Raw genomic sequence first — 18,109 nt, 5'->3', positions numbered from 1 at the left:
TAGGAGGTGAATGAAGGAGGGGGGAGGAGGGAGGAAGGAGGGATAGTGTCCAGTTTGGAGGAACAAGGCATGCTATTTAAGGGAAGGAAAGAGCAGTCTTTCTCCAGACATCTGTTCCAGAGTTGCCCCAAGGCATAGCTCACCCTGACTCGTGATGTTTCATACCTAAAAAGGGCCGTCACATGCCTTCCCCACTGCTAGAGGAATAATTCCCACAAGAGGACCAGAGATGGAAGTGGAGCAGGGGAGACTGAGGGAGGGGACTTTCTCCCCACTCCCACCACGGAGCTGGAGGCCCAGCCCCAGAGCTTGTGGTGACTTCTTACAAGACAAAGAAAGAACATTCTAAAGAAAGAAACTGGACCTCTATCTTACACCATACACCAAAATCAACTCCAACTGGATTAAGGACTTGAACATGGTACAAACTACTAGGTATAAAATAAATAAGCTACAAGGATATATTGTACAGCACAGGGACTATAGCCAATATTTTATAAAAACTTAAAATGGAGTGTAATCTATAAAAATATTGAATCACTGTGTTGTTCACCTGAAACTAATATAATATTGTAAATCAACTATACTTCAATTAAAAAAAAAAAGATTTGAACTTAAGGTCTGAGGCCGTAAAACTCCTAGGAAAAACCTAGGTGGTAAACTTCTTGACATCAGTCTTGGTGATGATTTGCTGGGTTTGACACCAAAAGCAAAGGCAACAAAGGCAGAAATAAACAAGTGGGACTACATCAGACTAAAAAGCTTCTGCACAGCAAAGGGAATCATCAACAAAATGAAAAAGCAACCCACAGAATGGGGGGAAATACTTGCAAATCATATATCTGATAACGGGTTAATATCCAAAATATATAAAGAATTCATACAACTCAATAGCAAAAAATCGAACAGTCCAATTTAAAGAATAGGCAGAGTAACTGAATAGACATTTTTCCAAAGAAGACAAACAAATGCCCAACAGGTACATGAAAAGGTGCTCAATATTGCTAATCATCAGGGAGACGCAAATCAAAACCACAATGAAATATCCCCTGTTAAGAATGGCTGTCATCAAAATGATGATATAAGTATTCTGTGATAAACTATACGGGGAAAGAATCTGAAAAAGAATAAATATATGTATATGTATAACTGAATCACTTTGCTGTACCCCTGAAACTAACACAACATTGTAAATCAATTATAATCCAATAAAATAAAAAAAAAAGACAAGAGATAAGTGCTGGCCAGGGTGTGGAAAAAAAGGAACATTTGCTCACTGTTAGTGAGAATTAAATTGGTGCAGCTACTATGGAAAACAGTATGGAGGTTCCACAAAAGTTAAAAATAAAACTACCATACGATCCAGCAATTCCATTTATGGGTATATATCTGAAGGAAATGGAAACAGGATCTCCAAGAGATATCTGCATTCTTGTGTTCATTGCAGCATTATTCACCGTAGCCAAGATAGCGAAACCACCTAAGTGTCCATCAGTGGATGAATGGATAAAGAATATATGATATCTATATATTTATAATTATATGATATATATGTATATATAGAAGATACATATGTATATATATTTGTGTGTATATGTAATACACACACACACACACATTGGAACATTATTCAGTCATGAGAAAGAAGGAAATCCTGCCTTCTGTAACAACATGGATGGACCTTGAGGGTATTATACAAACGTTGTACAATATCATGTATATGTGGAATCTTAAAAGAGCTTAAACTCATAGAAACAAAGACTAGAATGGCAGTTACCAGGGGCTAGATGTTGGTGGAAATGCGGAGATTTTGGTCAAAGATAAACTTTGAGTTATAAGATGAATAAGTTCTGGGGAATCTAATGTATAGCATGGTGATTATAGTTCATAACACTGTAATATATACTTAAATGTTGCTGAGAGAGTATGTCTTAAATGTTCTCACCACAAAAAAGAAATGGTAATTGTGTGACAAGATGGAGATGTTAGCTAACACTATGGTGATAATTTGCAATATGTAAGTCTATCACCTTAAATTTACATGTTATACATCAGTTACAACTCAGTAAAGCTGGGGGAGGGGAAGAAAATTCTTGAAGATGCTCAAGACATTTACACTCATCCCCATCCTCCCCAAGACTGCATGATAGGAAGTGCTCACTGCAAATCCCAAAGACAGGTCACCACCACCATGGCTACAGGCTTGGGCCAGTGGGCAGGGTTTTCTCTCAACCCAGCTGCCCATGGCTCTAATCGTAAACTCTTCATTCTATGATCAAGACCCAGCAGTACAGCAGCAAATTCCTTATTCCTTTGAGTTGATAGACACGTTCACCCATCCCAAGTGTCAGTGAGACCTTTCACACAGATGAGGAATGGGATGTGGACACTTTGCAGTGTGGGAGAATTGCCTGCCCTTCATATTTTCATTCATTCAACCAAAATTCGGTATTTAGTATTTACTAACTTACAGGCCCTTTTCTAAGTCCCTGGCATACAGCAGTGAATTTGATGGGCAAGGTCAAAGGACATGTGGGCACTATTTACAAAGAACTGGACTGTTCGACCTCATCTTTATTTATGTCATGTGTGCCCTCATTACACAGATATTTGCTGAGCATCTACTATGTCTATGTAATGTGGGCCACAAGGAGACAAGGAAGAATCAGAAACAAATCCTATCCTCCCAGAGGAGAGGTAAGACATACGTCATGAATAAATCGAGTGCATAGTTTAAAGTGGTAGGTGCCATAAGCCAGGAGAGCACAGGAAGAAGTTCAGAGAGAAAAAATAATTTGTCCAGGTTACTTTTTACTTAGGGAGGGTCTGGAATGAAGACACATGTTAATTGCTCCATCGTGGCAACTTTCAGATTTACTCTGTAATATAGTACAGTGTGGGCTTAACGTTTATTGCTATTGTTACTGGTGGTAATGACAATGTAATTTGCTGTCATTGTAACTGAGGACACATCACTGCACCCCTTCTTTAGGAGGCGGGTGTTATAAAACTCTGGAATTCCATTTCAGGCCTTGTCAGGAGTTGGGTATGGTTGAGAACTCCCAGAAACTGGAGATATGCCTCCTGCAAGATGCAGAGTGGTTTAGAGGTTAAGTGAGTATGCTGTGGAGCCGGACTGCAATTCAAAACCAGCCTTCAGGGGCTGGCTTTCCGGCTTGCCTGCTGTGAGGCCACGGGCAAATCACTTGAACTCCCTGTGTGTGTATCCCCATCTGTTAAATTGGGGTGATAACAGTATTGGCCTCATAGGGTTATATGACAATTAAATGCATGTAAAGCATTCACAACAGTGCTCAACAGACAGTCTAGCATGTACTCAATAATGCCAGTCATTATTATTGCTCGACCTCATACAAAGTGGTCTCTTAAAGGAACAATCAGCATGGTGCTAGGAGGACACTTATTCAAGTAATGCAGCTGTCTTCCTGTATTTAAATATCACTGAAAGTCATTTATATGAATTTAGTTTAAAAATTCTTCCTGAGTTCAACACAGGCGTTTTAAATATTTGAATACTTTTTTTACTAAAATAATTTTTATTCACATTTAATGTAATTTTTTTTTTTTTTGCGGTACGCGGGCCTCTCAGTGTTGTGGCCTCTCCCGTTGCGGAACACAGGCTCTGGACGCGCAGGCCTAGAGGCCATGGCTCACGGGCCCAGCCGCTCCGTGGCACGTGGGATCTTCCTGGTCCGGGGCACGAACCCGTGTACCCTGCATCGGCAGGCGGACTCTCAACCACTGCGCCACCAGGGAAGCCCCTAATGTAATATTTGATACATACAAAAGGGTATAGGTTTGCGTCACGTATGTAAATTTAAAGCATCTCTGTGTTTCTTTCCTTTCCTATTTCCTGGTCTTTCCTCCAGAGGTGATCACTATCCTGAATTTCGTGTTTATTATCCCTTTGCTTTAAAAAAAACCTAAAAAAAAATTAAAGTATAACATACATCACAGTAAAATTCACAAAACTTCAGTGTACAGCTTGATTAGTTTTTACAAAGTATACACTTATGTGACCACACCTAGATCAAGATGTGGCCCATTACTGGTACTGCAGAAGCTTCCCTGACACCCCTTTCCTGTCAGTTATTCACCCACTTTCACTGCAAGGTAACAGCTGTTCTGACTCATGTCTCCAAAGATTGGTTTTGGAATTATTAGGTTTGTAATCTTGTGTCTGCCTTCTTTCAGTCAGCATTGTATTTGTGAGATTCATCCATGTTCATCTAACCATATGTATTAGCACTTCATTCTTTTTCATTGGTTGAGTGATATTCTGTTGTGTGAATAAACCACCCAGTTCATTCATTCTACTGTTAATAGACATTTGTGTTGTGTCCATTTTTTTGTTGTTATAAAGAAAGCTGCCATGAACTTTCCTGTATATGTCTTTTGGTGCATGTATGTACTCACTTCTGTTGGGTATAAAAGGAATATAATTGTTGTGTCATAGAGTATGAACATATAATAATAGAAACTTCCAAACAATTTTCCCAAGTGGTTGTACCAATTTACATACTGTACCACCAGCAATATGTTTGAATTCTAGTTGCTGTACAACTTTGCCAACACTTGATATTGTTAGTTGAGCAAAAAATTTTTAGCCATTTTGGTGGGTGTACCGGGCTATTTCTCTTGATCTCTATTTCAGTTGCATCCATTAATTTTCCATATGTTTCACTGCCATTCAGTTCAAAATATTTTCTAATCTCCATATGTATTGCCAACATCTTCTTGCATCCCGTGTTTGCCTTTTTTCTTCATTGATGGTATTTTTGTCATTTTTGTTTTGTTAGAAGCTTGATATTTTAATGTAGTTTTTTTACTGTGATCTATGGATTATTTAGAAAAGTATATTTCTTAATTTCTAAACATCTGGAGGTTTCCTAGTTATGGTTCTGTTTTGGACCTCTTGCTCAGTTTAACTGTCATCAGAGAATGTATCTGAATGATGTTAATCCTTTAAAATATACCCGTAGAAGTACGTGAAAATCTCCAACTATACTTGTGGATCTGTATTTTCTTCCCCTCGTTCTGTCAGTTTTTGCTTTATATATTTTGAAGCTATGTTATTATGTGTGTACAAGTTTAGAATTGCTATATTTTTCTGTTTTACCAAGCCTTTTTTCATTAGGAAATATTATTCAGTAAAACTGCTTGCCTTAAAGTTTATTTTGTTTGATACTTGTTTAGATACACTACCTTTCTTTTGATTAATCTTTGCTTTGAGTATCTTTTTCCATCCATCCTTTTAGTTTCAAACATTTTCCAGTTATCTGTTGCTGTATAACAAAGCACTTCAAAACTTAGTGGCATAAACCAACAACTCTTTTGTCTCCATCATAGGTTTTGTGGGTCAGGAATTTGGACAGAGCATAGCAGAGATGGCTTATCTCTGCTCTATGATGTCTGGAATCGTGGCTGGACAGACTTGAATGGTTGGGGGTTGGAATCGTCTGAAGACTTTTTCACTCACCTGGCTTGTACCTGGACCAGGATAACTGGACACTGAGCTCAGTGAAGACTTCCCGTGTAGCTTGGGCTATGCTGGCAGCCTCAGGGCAGTCAGGCTTCTTACACAGTGGCTCAGAGCTCTGCAAGTGAGAATATCACTGAACAAGGGCTAAGTTGCATAGCCTTCTATGACCTAGCTTTGAAAAATCTAGGTGTTACTAGATTTTTGAAAGTGTTTGAAAGTGTTACTTCTGCCATTCTTTTTTTTTTTTTTTTTTTACGAATACACTTGTTTTTTGGCTGCGTTGGGTCTTTGTTGCTGCGCATAGGCTTTCTCTAGTTGTGGCAAGCAGGGGCTACTCTTTGTTGCGGTGCACAGGCTTCTCATTGCAGTGGCTTCTCTTGTTGTGGAACATGGGATCTAGGTGTGCGGGCTTCAGTAGTTGTGGCACGAGGGCTCAGTAGTTGTGGCTCGCGGGCTCTAGACCGCAGGCTCAGTAGTTGTGGTGCATGTGCTTAGTTGCTCCACGGCATGTGGGATCTTCCCGGACCAGGGCTCAAACCTGCGTCCCCTGCATTGGCAGGTGGATTCTTAACCACTGTGCTGCCAGGGAAGTCCCGCGCCATTCTTTATTAGTTGAAGGAGTCACAAGACTGTCCAGATTGGGGAGGGGAGTTAAACTCCCACTTCTTAATGAGAGGAGTGGCAAAGGATTTGTGCCTGTGTTTTGAAACTGCTGCACAACTTTTCTTTCTGTATCCATATGTTTAAGTTGTGTTACTGGTAAGTTGCATGTAGTCAGATTTTATTTATTTTTATCCAGTCTCACAATCTTTGTCTTCTAATTGGAGACTTTCATCCATTTATATTTAAAGTAATTATTGATATTAAGGTTTACACTGATCATCTTACTATTTACTTTCTTTTTGTTCCATGTGGTTTTTATTAAATCTGCTCTCCTTTCTTTCCTTGTTTGGATTAATCAAGCATTCAAAAATTATTCAATTTTCCTACTCCATTAGCTTGTTATTGGTGCATTATGTTATTATTCTTTAGTGATTACCCTAGAGGTTGCAACATGTACCATTATTTTATTATAACCTACCTTGAATGAGTATTTGTTTCACATCCTGGATGATGAAAGAACCTTACAACACTTTAACTCCACTACCTTCTTCTTGTCTTTTGTGCTATTGTTAACATATATTTAATTCTCTCTATATTTTGAACCCCCCAAAACATTAGTATTATTGTTTTATACAGTAAATATGAATTTAGATTTATCCATACATTTTACATTTTTGGTGCTGTTTATTCCTTTGTGCATTACTATGCTTCCATCTGGAATTATTTACTTTCTGCCTGAAAAAATCCTTTTAGTGTTTCTTTTAACACAGATATATTAATTATAAATTCTCTCAGTTTTTGTTTGCCTGAAAATATCTTTATTACGGCTTCACTTTTGAAGATTATTTTCACTGAGCATTGAATTTTAGGTTAGCAATTACTTTCTTTCAGCACTTAAAAAATTTCCTTTAACTATCTCTGGTTCCCATTTTTCTATTGCTTTTAGCTATCAGCTTTATTGTTGCTATTCTGAAAAAATGTGGGTTCCCCACCCCTTCCCCGGCTACTTTTAATGTTTTTCTCTTTGTCTTTGGTTTTCAGCAATTTTTCTGTGCTTATTTCTTTGTATTTATCTTGCTTGGGGGTTGTAGAAAATCTTTTTTTTTTCAGATTAAAACATTTTTAATTAATTTTTTTATTGTGGTAACATAGGTTTACAACATTATATAAGTTTCATGTTTACAACATTATATTTCTAATCCTGTATACACTACAGTGTACTCACCACCAAAAATTTACTTTCCATCTGTCCCCATTCACTTTATCCCCTTTACCCATTTCACCCTCCCTCCCCCTCCCCTTCTGGTAACCACTACTCTGTTCTCTGTATCTATGTGTTTGTTTGGTTTGGTCATTTTTTATTATTCTTTGTTTGTTTTTTATATTCCACATATGAGTGAAATCACACAGTACTTGTCTTTCTTGGTTTGGCTTATTGCACTTAGCATAATACCCTCTAGGTCCATCCATTTTGTCACAAATGGAAAGATTCCACTCTTCTTCATGGCTGAGTAGTATTCCATTGTATATATACACCACATTTTCTTTACCCATTCATCTGTTGATGAACACTTAGGTTGCCTCTATATCTTGGCTATTGTAAAGATGCTGCTATGAATATTGGGGTGCATATATCTTTCGAATTAGTGTTTTTGTATTCTTTGGATAAATACCCAGAATTGGAGTTGCTGGATTGTATGTTATTTCTAGTCTTAATTTTTTGAGGAATCTCCATTCTGTTGTAGAAATTCTTTATTCTGTGGCTTAATATCTTTCATAATTTTTGGAGAATTCTCAGCCAGCATTTCTTTAACAGTTGCTTTTTTTTTTAAACACACTTATTTATTTATTTATTTTTTTCGCTGTGTTGGGTCTTCGTTGCTGTGCGTGGGCTTTCTCGAGTTGCGATGAGCAGGGGCTACACTTCATTGGGGTGTGAGGGCTCCTCATTGTGGTGGCTTCTCTTTGTTGTGGAGCACAGGCTCTAGGTGTGCAGGCTTCAGTAGTTGTGGCATGAGGGCTCAGTAGTTGTGGCTCACGGGCTCTGGAACACAGGCTCAGTTGTTGTGGCACATGGTCTTAGTTGCTCCGTGGCCTGTGGGATTTTCCCAGACCAGGGTTCGAACCCATGTCTCCTGCATTGGCAGGCGGATTCTTAACCACTGCACCACCAGGGAAGTCCCTCTTTAACAGTTGCTTTTATCCTGTTATCTCTCTCCTCTCCACCTGGGACTCCAGTTACGAATGTGCTAGATGTTTTTACCATGTCTCTAGATCTCTCATGCTCTGCCCCCCTCTCCCTTTTCATTCTTTTCCTCTGTGCTTTATTATCCTCTCTTTGGCTACATCTAATCTGCTTTTGAACCTATCTATTCAATTCTTAATTTCCGTAATTTTATTATTTTCATTCTAGGATTTCCATTTGACCCTTTCCTGAACAGATTCCAGTTTCTGAGGAAAATTCTCCATCCTTTCCGTTCCTTTTTTGGGGAACGTATTAATAATAACTTTAAAATTTCCTATTTGATAACTAATATCTGCATCACTGTTTTTTCTGTTATTTATTTTTCTTCTTGATTTTGAGTCATTAGATCCTATGTCTTGCCTGGTTATTATGTTTCTAAGGTTCATCCATGTTGTTGCAAGTAGCTGTAATGCAGTGCATCTATTTTTACTAATTTCTCATAGTTCACAGTGTGCCTGGACCACAGTTTATTTCTCCTGTTGGCTTGTTGATGGTCATGTGGTTTGTAGAATCATTTAAAAAAACCACTCATTTTAAGTTTCTTGAAACCCTTTAAAATAATTAATTCTGCAGTTATTTTGAGCTATAGAGCTAGCCAGTACAGTGTGTTTTGACCACGCTGGCAATGGACCCTTTCAATGATGTAAGTACCAGAATGTGCTGTGAATACTATTTCTCCATTATGGCCTTACTCTGTATCCCAAAAGAAGCCCATTACAATTTCAGAGCTATTTATTTGCAGTTGCTTTGGCCATGTGGGTGGGTAGTTGGCTTCACATTGGGGGCACGAAAATCCGGAGCTGGGCAGGATCAGCTCGTTCTCTGTGGAGTGGAATGGGGGCAGCATGATGAAACCAGGTTTATTTAGTCAGTCTCTTCAAGAGGCCATGAATGAAGCTGGAATAAAAACTCAGGAAGCTGGTGCCTGCTTCCAGTCTCCTGGGAAACAATTCCAGCTCCAAAACCCCTGTACATCATCTGAAGTCCTCGAGACAGTTATGCAAAGTGGCTGGGGGCTGCTGCTGGACGTTTCGTTGGAGCCTGGGCACTTGAAGGCAGCGTGGGGAGGTGGAAAGAATACAAACTACATTCAGGCTGACCTGGGTTTGAATCCTGGCTTTGACACCTACTAGATTTTTTTTTTTTTTTTTTTTTTTGCGGTACGCGGGACTCTCACTGCCGTGGCCTCTCCCGTTGCGGGGCACAGGCTCCGGACGCGCAGGCTCAGCGGCCATGGCTCACCGGCCCAGCCGCTCTGCGGCATGTGGGATCTTCCCGGACCGGGGCACGAACCCGTGTCCCCTGCATCAGCAGGCGGACTCTCAACCACTGCGCCACCAGGGAAGCCCTCTACTAGATTTTTTACAAATGATGACTTTTTAAACTTCCTTCCTCTTCAATGTTCTCATCTGTAAAATGGGCGTGTGAGAACCTTTTTAATTGGATTCTTGTGAGAATGTTATGCCAAGTTCTATTAAAGATGGCTAGGATAATGCCCGGCAATATTAGACGGTTGATAAAAGATAGCTTTGTGTCATCGTCATCACTGTCATCATCATTCCCATCGCCACCAGCACACAGGAAAGCTTTGGCAATGAGCATGGCTCTGGTCCCCTCAGGAGGGCCTGCAATCTTTGCTTCTCTGCTATGCAATGTGGTAAGATTGTGCTCCTGTGCAGGATCTTAAGTTACTGCTGTTTCCCAGGGCTTGGTCATTACATTAGGACCTTTTCCTCAAAGAGGGAAGGAGAAGGGCTCTAACTGATTAGGAATGGGGTAGTCAGATTTAGGGCAAAGCCTGCTCTCATGTAGAGTCAAATGTCTCTAAGCTGACAATCAATTGGAAGAGGAAGACAAGTTATGCAACCATCTGCACCAGGGAAATTCACACATAGCGAAAGATTTTCCTCAGGGTGACAGGGCTTAAGGCTGTCACTGAATCCACCTGAGTTTTAAATACATTGACAGATGATGTCCACATAGGCTAAGAAGAGAACCAGTTTAGGGAACCTAGCTGGTCCCAGGGAGATGAACTGATGGCGTGCCATCAGCTTGGTTTTGTGCTCCAGTTCAAGTCAGAGGTCCACGGAGCAAGGTTCTGATCGATCACCTTCTAACATGGTGCTTGTTCATGTGCTGGATCATTTCTTCAGGAAACATTTATGGGGATTCTCCTGTGCCCAGCACACTATGTTAGGTGCTGCGGGAGATACAGAAAGATACACATGTGTATATATAGAGAGATCTTTGAGTTCAGCAAATCCCTTTTTTTTTTAAATGGACATGTTTGTTTGTTTATTTATTTATCTATTATTTATGCTTGGCTGCGTTGGGTCTTTGCTGCCGCCCGCAGGCTTTCTCTAGTTGCAGAGAGTGGCGGCTACTCTTTGTTGCGGAACACGGGCTCTAGGCGCACAGGCTTCAGTAGTTGTGGCACGTGGGCTCAGTAGTTGTGGCTCGCAGGCTCTAGAGCGCAGGCTCAGTAGTTGTGGCGCACGGGCTTAGCTGCTCCGTGGCATGTGGGATCTTCCTGGACCAGGGCTCGAACCCGTGTCCCCTGCATTGGCGGATTCTTAACCACTGCGCCACCAGGGAAGCCCTCGGCAAATTCCTTTCTATGGCTTATATATGTGAAAGCAGCTTTAAAACATGGAATAAAGTGGTGAGGTCATAAAGTCATAAGAGATGTGCAGGTTAAATTTTAGGGGTGTTCAGAAGAAGGAGATATATATCTATTCTTGCTGCCTCTAATCACACCTTTCTCTGTTGAATTCTTCATGTCATTGCCACACTAATCATTGTAAAACACCCCTTTCAGCACGTCTGGCTTTTTCTCAAAACCCTTAAATGATTTTCTATTTCCAACGGAATCAATTTCAAAGTCCCTTTCAGGTTGTCTTATTACCTCTAGCTCTGCAGGTGTGATTTCTTCCTCTTCCTGGGATGAGGGTTGGAGGGGTGGCGTATGCCGATTGCCTGCCGTGCTTTTGGCTTTCCTCATATATTCTGTGATTCTGGCCTGAGTGCATCTTCCCTTGGGGATGTTGTCTGTGGGAATATTTTTCCTGTTGATGTCTTGGGCTGTGGAGTACCCACAGGACAATCCTATGCTCTCCTCCATGAGTTTCTGTACTGAGAGATAATGAATTAGGGTTTTTACCTCAAGAGACAAAGGACTTCCACACCTGGCCTTTGAGCTGTAGCTTGAGCTGATGAACAGACACTCTCATTTCTGTTGGTGGATAGAGAGCCCAAGTTCTACCAGTTCCTGGTTCCAGGTAGGGAACCAGGCTCCTGCCTCTGGGGCTATGGTGTCTCTGACCTTGCCTTGGCATTAAAACCCCAGCCCCTGTAGCCCGTGTTTTACTGAAGACCTGGAAGCCTTATGTGGGTCACTCCCTAAATCTATCTCTACACCTAACCTGACCCCTAACCAAACCCCAGAGCTGTAGGCTTTTTATCCAACTGTCCATTTATCATCTCTATTTGGTTATCTTATGGCCATCTCAGATTTAATGTAGTCAGAACAGGACTCCAGATGTGTTAAACACCACCATAGCATTCCTATGTATAAAGGCTTAATGGGTACCTGTTCCCTAGTGTCACTTTAACAGCTGTGATCTTATGTATGCCATTATCTATGTATACATTATATTGATAGCTATATGGGTCTATACACTACACAGCATGTGTATGTACGTAGACCATAGTTATCTGGATTAACTCAGATGGGCTTTGCTTTAGGTGTTCCGACAATCTCAAGATTTACAAGGAAGTGCTTTTTGGATAACAGCTGTCCTGACACTAAGTGTTCCTTGCTGCATGGTTTTGCCTTACTTGCAGTGAGAGGGGAAGTAATTCTCACACCTTCCCCCCTACTGCAGACCCTTGAAAAGTGTGCTCCACCCTCTATGTTCATCAGGATCCCTCAGGGTTCTTGTTAAAAAGACTGCTTTTTAGACACTCCCAAGCTAAACTCTCTGGGTGGGGGCGGATAGGGCTCAGAAAGGCATATTTTAAACATGTTCTTCAGGTTACTCTTAAGTGCACTGTGGTTGGAGAACCACTGCACAAATTTCTTTTCTCCTTTGGCAAATCATTTAAAATATTTATGGAAGAGACTATTCCAGGGAGCCCAGAGAAGAGGGGGCTGACTTGCAGCCATCCCTTTCCACACCAAGGATTCAATGCCTGTGTCCATCTTGCCAAGTGTAACTTTGGACCCTACTAGAACTTTCCGGAATTACTATTGCTACTTAAACATTCGTTTCCGTGCTTTTCGTCTTGTTGGTCTAAACACACAAATGTCAGCAGAGGAGGATGAAGCTTGGATATCATTAAACATTGACCTACTGTCCTGGTTTGCCCCAAATTGAGAGGTTTTGCGGGATGCACGGGTTTCAGTGTCCAAACCACGAAGGTCCTGGGCCAACTAGGATGAGTTGGTCCCCCTAATAAATGAGTCTTACAAATCTTATGTGTTGAAACTAATGCTTCAGGAAATAACAGATTTGAAATCCACATGGGTTATAAAATAAAGGAGACTAGTGTGGGATGAAAGGTATTCTGGGACTGGTCAGATTCGTGGGGCAGGATTGAGCAGTTCTCAATGTTGAAAAGCAGGCAGATCCTCCCGTGTATCCGCCATGTTGGATGGGGTGGCCACACTTCTTCCAAGTCACATTGTGTTGACAGCAGTGGTGGGAACACATCTGGAGTGAGGAAGTTTGTTTCCTACCCTGAGAGGAGGCTGCCCTTCCAACCCAACAATGAGGTGTTCGGTGCCTTGTTCCATATTCCTAACTTGCGGTGAGAGCAAATAGAGTGTCTTAGGGCCTGGTGGGGGGTGTGGAGTGGTGGGCAGTCCTTCCCATGCTCTGATCAGAATCTGTGCTCAGATCTGGTGGCTGGGTGCCATTTCTCCTGTCCCTCTTACCATCCTCCCCAGCAGGAGCGACTTACCATTAAGCCAGCAGGACAGTGCCTATTGTCCTTAGTGCTTTTAAGGACTCAGAAAATGTTTTAGTTTTTCTAAAACAATGAGAAAAAAACCTTTTAGGTTGAAGAAAATATTTTCCTATATAATATTAGTACATGTACCAATGCAGTCGTAAAATAGAATTTTAATATAAACATTTAAATAAAAGTTAATAATAATAGGGCTTCCCTGGTGGCGCAGTGGTTGAGAGTCCGCCTGCCGATGCAGGGGACACGGGTTCGTGCCCCGGTCCGGGAAGATCCCACATGGCCGTGGAGCGGCTGGGCCCGTGAGCCATGGCCGCTGAGCCTGCGCGTCCGGAGCCTGTGCTCCGCAACAGGAGAGGCCACAACAGTGAGAGGCCCGCGTACCGCAGAAAAAAAAAAAAAAAGGACATCTGTTAATAGGATCTATGCTTTGAATTTTTTTTTCTGATGATGGGAATGGATGCAATGAGCCTTTACTCCTCCCAGCCCCCAAACATAGCTCCTCCATCCAATGGAAGCACAGTGAGTAGGTCAGGGCCAGGAATAAGATTGCTGCCAGGATCAATCTCCTTATGGGGCTTGAATATGCAGCCTTGACCTCATAATCAGCCAGGGGTACTAGGCTCTGCCTTTCACTGAGCAGATTCCTAGCCAGATTTAGGTGCTCTGGTGTCCTCTACTCCTATTCCTGTCAGAACGGGGGAGGACAGGGGAATAGGTGTCTCTTTGCTGCTTCCAGTCACCAATCCTTCTTCCCTGGGAGTAGAGGTGCCCTGTACAGTCTTCATCTTGTGTGCCGTTGAGTTTTTCCTCTTGAAAATTGTTCCATTTGTTTTTTTTTCCGTGGGAAATGTCAACAAAACTTCTCAGAGCAAGACTTGTGATGTGATGTGTGTGTGTGTGTGTGTGTGTGTGTGTGTGTGTGTGTGTTTGAGCAGGATGGTGAACTGTGGGTAAAATGTGGACTGGAACGGAAAAAGACCCAACACTGATGGGGTGTCCTCTTGACGGCAGCTGCTCTACCAGGTATCACACCATTCAATTCTCAAGACAATCCTGAGGGTAGGAAGGATCCTCCGTGTCTTAAAAATGCATAAGCTGGTACACATGTAGGTGGACAGCCTGTAAGTGGCAGAGTCAAATGCAGTTCCTACCCTTGACCTCAATGAACTCTTCCACACAAACGAATCACACTGTTTGTGTCTGTAAAGCATAGTGGGAAAGTAGAAATTCTATAAATATTTGGCTAATCTGATTACAGAACCAACCATTGTGGAAATACAAGCAAAAGAATGATTTCTGGAGACCTGTGTTATTTAGGATTTTTTCTCTGCCCAGAGTTACCTTCTGCATTTTTGGTCTTCCTCACCTTCTGACATACTAAACAACGACAATGACAGCAGCAACTACATGGCTGGCTCTGGAGGGATAAAGGACATTGACTCCCAAACTAATGAAGCTGGTAAAAGTTTTCACTTGAACCCAATGCAAGGGTTTTTAATTTGTTTCCTTGTTTTCTAATAAGTCTGTTCTTTCAATAACAGTGCACATTTTTACATTAACATTCCAGACTGCTTTTATCCTTTAAACTCTTATTTATATTAGAATTAATTTCATGACACAAAAGCTTGAATTAAGCATTTACCTTTCCAGACAAAGAGACTTTCTCTGTGCAGATGCTGCCTGCTAATATGTATGAAGGCCAACCCGTGTAAAAAGGGAAGTTTTTAAAAAAGGTTTTTCATTTCAGTTAAAAATGAGCAACCAACCAAGAATTCAGCATTTGAGTATATTGCCTTCTTATCATTTCCCTATAATTAAAAATATGTAATATAATTGTGATATGATTGTAATGAAACTTTGTATTTTATGTCATACATACAAATGGGTCTGTGTTTGTGTAGGGGTTTAACTGCGTGCTGGTGCATTCGTACACACACACACACACACACACACACACAGATCCAGCCCTGCTCCTCTCATCCAACCACCTGGTAATAACCCTTCCCTCTTTTCTTCTCCATGTTGGGAGATGAAGAAACACGGTCCCTCTCCCTGGGATTCTGATGTCCCAGCTGGACGATGGGAAACAGTGCCTGCCACTTTCACAGGGTGTTGCTGCCCAAGATTCTCCCTTTGCAGGGAGAGGAACTCTGGCTCCACCTCGTCTCCATCTCCTTAGGTTGTGACCAAGTAGCCCCTAAAGACTGCAATTCTTTCTTTCGGAGTCACAACGTACTTCAGCGGACAATTTCATCTTTTTCAGTTTGCCGGCCTCATCTGCTCACTTTCAGGATTTCAGAACATATCTCTTTGGGTCCTACAATAAGTGTGGGGAGGAATAACCAACACCACCATTTTTTTTTTTTTTATAAAACAGATTTATTGAGGTATAAGTTACCTACCATGAAGTTCACTGATTTTAAGTGTACAGTTTGATGAGTTTAGTAAATTTATACAATGTGGGCTTCCCTGGTGGCGCGGTGGTTGGGAGTCTGCCTGCCGATGCAGGGGACACGGGTTCGTGCCCTGGTCCGGGAAGATCCCACATGCCGCGGAGAGGCTGGGCCGTGAGCCATGGCCGCTGAGCCTGTGCGTCCGGAGCCTGTGCTCCGCAGCGGGAGAGGCCACAACAGTGAGAGGCCCGCGTACCGCAAAAAAAAAAAAAAAAAAAAAAAAAAAATGTATACAGTTGTGCAACCATCGCTACAATCCAGTTTTAGGACATTTGCATCACCCCACAGTCTCCCGGTGCCCATTTAGAGCTGACTCCCTGCCTTCGTCTCAGGCAACCAGTGATCTACTTTCTGTTTCTAGAGATTTGTCCTCTTTAGAAATATCTTACAAATGGGATCATATAATATTTACTCTGTTGGCTTCTTTAACATATTTTTCGAGATCCATCCATTGTTGCAGATAACAGTAGTTTGTTCCTTTTGATTGCTGAATAGGATTTTACTAGATGGCCATACCACATTTTGTTTATCCATTCATCTATTGATGAAGAGTTGGGTCATTTCCACCTTTTAGCTATAGTGAATAATGCTGCTGTGAACATGGGGATAGAAATATCTCTTTGGGTCCCTGCTTTCACTTCCTTATTTTTTTTTTTTTTAATAAGAAGAAAAATTTTATTTCAAATAGGTTCAGTGGTATGTGTGCTACAGCAATGGCTGGTTGTAGCAGTTTCCTTTCAAACCTTCATTGATGTATAAATTAGACATTATTTGGGAATGATTAATTTCTGGTAAAATGTAGATTCAATCCAACATCATGCCAATTTTTACTTTTATTGTAGACCTTATTTTAGTACTAGAGGTTAAATTTTCATCACCAAAAAATGATAATAATCTTACAGCTACTCCTAAGGTAATGAGCTGTCCTCACTGTTGCTTTGAAAATATACCCCTAGGTTGTTAAGAGAAATTACGACTTCATCCAAATCTGTTATTTAATTCTTCAGTCATCGTCTACTGTTGGTTTGATTGTCAACTCCTCTTCTTATTTGACGCCAACCAGCTAAACGCCACTGTTTCTCAACTCTTCAGCTAAGGGCAATTTTTTCTCCTACTTCTGTGATTTTGCCCAAATCAGCCTTGACTGCACTAACTCTTCCTCCTGTCGACAGGGATCCTATGTCCACCATAAGCACTTCATTCTTAGACAGCTTTTGCTGCTTTCTTGTCTCCTTCAGTGCGTACATCTAGAAGCCGTCTAAGCAGGAAATAGGAAATTTCCAGTCTGTGAAGATCTCAGGTAAAGCTCCAACTGCACCAAGTACCTGCCTCACCATTCTGTCAGCCTGGCACAAAGTGGGGTTAATTTTTGTTCCAGCTCCAATAAGCCCTCCTGGAGTAGCATACTGAAGATCATTATGCTCTGCGAAAAGCAATACAATTTTGGAAAAGGTGGGTTTTCCTATGAGTTTTCCTTCACTATTTTTGGAAAAATACCAGGTCTGACTTCTATCTCCTGGCCCACCTTTAATACTCCTTTTAGAATACTACCACCATCTACATCCCCCTTAAGGTCATCAACTTCACAGCCAGGTTTGTTGACATCAAAGGATCTAATAACAAGTTGGGGTTCTGAAGTAAAGTCTCTTGGGGGTACTGGAATTTTCTTTACTGTGTACTCACAGACAACTTCAATATTGTATTTTAGCTGAGCAGAAATTAGAATAATAGGAGGTCCTTCTGCTACTGTACCTTGTACAAATGTAAGGATCTGTTCATACTGTTCTTTAGCCTGGCTTTCTTTTACCAAATCAATTTTATTTTGTAGAATCAAAATATGCTTCAGTTTCATGATTTCTATAGCAGTCAGGTGTTCAGAAGCTGTGGCTGAGGACAAGTCTCGTTTCCAGCTATCAATAGAAGAGCTGCATCCATCACTGTGGCACCATTCAGCGTAGTAGCCATCAAACTATCGTGGCCAGGACAGTCAACAAAGGAAACATGTCTGACTAATTTGAAGTTCCCTTTGGCCCCTGGAATGTCTGTAGGAAGCTCATCGGGTGTACTACTTCCACAGGATCTATAACATTCTGGCCGAGGACAACTTGGGTCGTCAAGTTTATAAATCTTAGCATTAGCATAGCCAAGTTTGATTGTAATATTATTTTCTAGTTCATTTTTGAACCTGACAGAGTGAACTCCAGAAATAGCTTTTACAACTGTAGATTTCCGGTGAGCTACATGACCAATTGTACCTATATTAATTGTGGCCTGTCTGCTTATAACTTCATGTGAAAGCGGTGTCAACTTGGTAACATCCAAAGTGGAGAGATCTTG

General features: G+C 41.2%; 1 pseudogene across 1 annotated transcript; it reads right to left on the bottom strand.

Moving 5' to 3' along the window:
• Nucleotides 1-16,775: 16,775 nt before the first annotated feature.
• On the bottom strand, nucleotides 16,776-17,624 carry LOC309838956 (eukaryotic translation initiation factor 2 subunit 3-like; annotated as a pseudogene). The gene has a single exon. The product of its transcript is annotated as a eukaryotic translation initiation factor 2 subunit 3-like (transcript).
• Nucleotides 17,625-18,109: the final 485 nt, after the last annotated feature.

Source organism: Grampus griseus (assembly GCF_964374135.1).
Source record: "Grampus griseus genome assembly, chromosome: 21".
In the NCBI taxonomy this organism is placed as follows: domain Eukaryota; kingdom Metazoa; phylum Chordata; class Mammalia; order Artiodactyla; family Delphinidae; genus Grampus; species Grampus griseus.
The sequence above is the reverse complement of the archived record's forward strand: the minus strand, read 5'-3'. Positions and strand labels throughout refer to the sequence as shown.